Here is a 1,183-nt window from a genome sequence, read left to right as displayed (position 1 = left end):
GCGCAGCGATTAGGAGCCCGGGCAGTTCCCGAAAGCGGCTCCTCCTAGCTTTGGCCAAAGATACTCATTTGGCCCAAAGTTCATCCTTTGCTCTTGAGGTGAATGTCAAAATCCACCATCTTTCGGAAAAACTCTCAAGGCTGGGTATTCTCCTGACCAGATTAACTCCCGTGACCCGTTTCTCTGCTGCATCTGCCTCTGTCCACCCCCCTACCCAGCACTTAATCCCACTTTCCTAAGTGAACTTCCTAAATTCATTTCTCTTTTTTCCTCCCTCCCTCCCTCCCCCCTGCCATCCATCCATCCAGGCACATGAGTTAAACATTCTACTACTGAACTATATCCCCAGCTGACTTTTACGTAGCCCCCCATCCCACCCCACCTGTTTTAGTTAGGGTTTCTATTGCTGCGATGAAACACCATGACCAAAAAGCAAGTGGAGGAGGAAAGTGTTTATTCGGTTTACTCTTCCATATCACTTTTCATCACCAGAGGAAGTCAGGAAAAGAACGCAAACACAGCAGGATCCTGGAGGCAAGAGCTGATGCAGAAACCGTAGAGGGGTGCTGCGTACTGACTTGCTTCTCAGGGCTTGTTCAGTCGGCTTTCTTACAGAACACAGGACACCGCCAGCCCAGGGAAGGCACCACCCACAATGGGCTGGGTGCTACCCTATCTATCACTAATTAAGAAAATGCCCTACAGTTGGATCTTATGGAGGCATTTCCTCAGTTAAGGTTCCCTCCTTTCAGATAACTAGTTTGTGTGTCAAGTTACCATAAGCCTAGCCACTACCCTCCCCCTCCCCCTCCCCCAATTACTAAGCCAAAGCCCAGGCCTTGGATTTTCAGTCCTTCTGTCTGAGCCTAGTGTTGATGGAGTTACATATGGGTCACTAGACCTGACTCATTTCGTGCTCTCTCTCTCTCTTAAAAGTGACATTATTTATTTAGTGCATATGTATCTTTGCACATGCTATAACACAGCATGAAGGTCAGAGGAAAAATTGCTTTAATTGGCTGTCTCCTTCCGTTTTGTTGAGTCCCAGGAATCAAATTCAGGCCATTAGTTGTGGCAGCAAGTGCCTTTGTCCACTAAGCCAACCTGAAGTCCTCTTGTGTGGGGTGCCTTTTGTTTTGTGAGATAGGGTCTAGCTGTATAGCTCCGGCTGACCTGGAACAAA

Source organism: Onychomys torridus, chromosome 13 (genome assembly GCF_903995425.1).
Source record: "Onychomys torridus chromosome 13, mOncTor1.1, whole genome shotgun sequence".
NCBI lineage: Eukaryota > Metazoa > Chordata > Mammalia > Rodentia > Cricetidae > Onychomys > Onychomys torridus.
Note: the sequence above shows the minus strand (reverse complement) of the source record.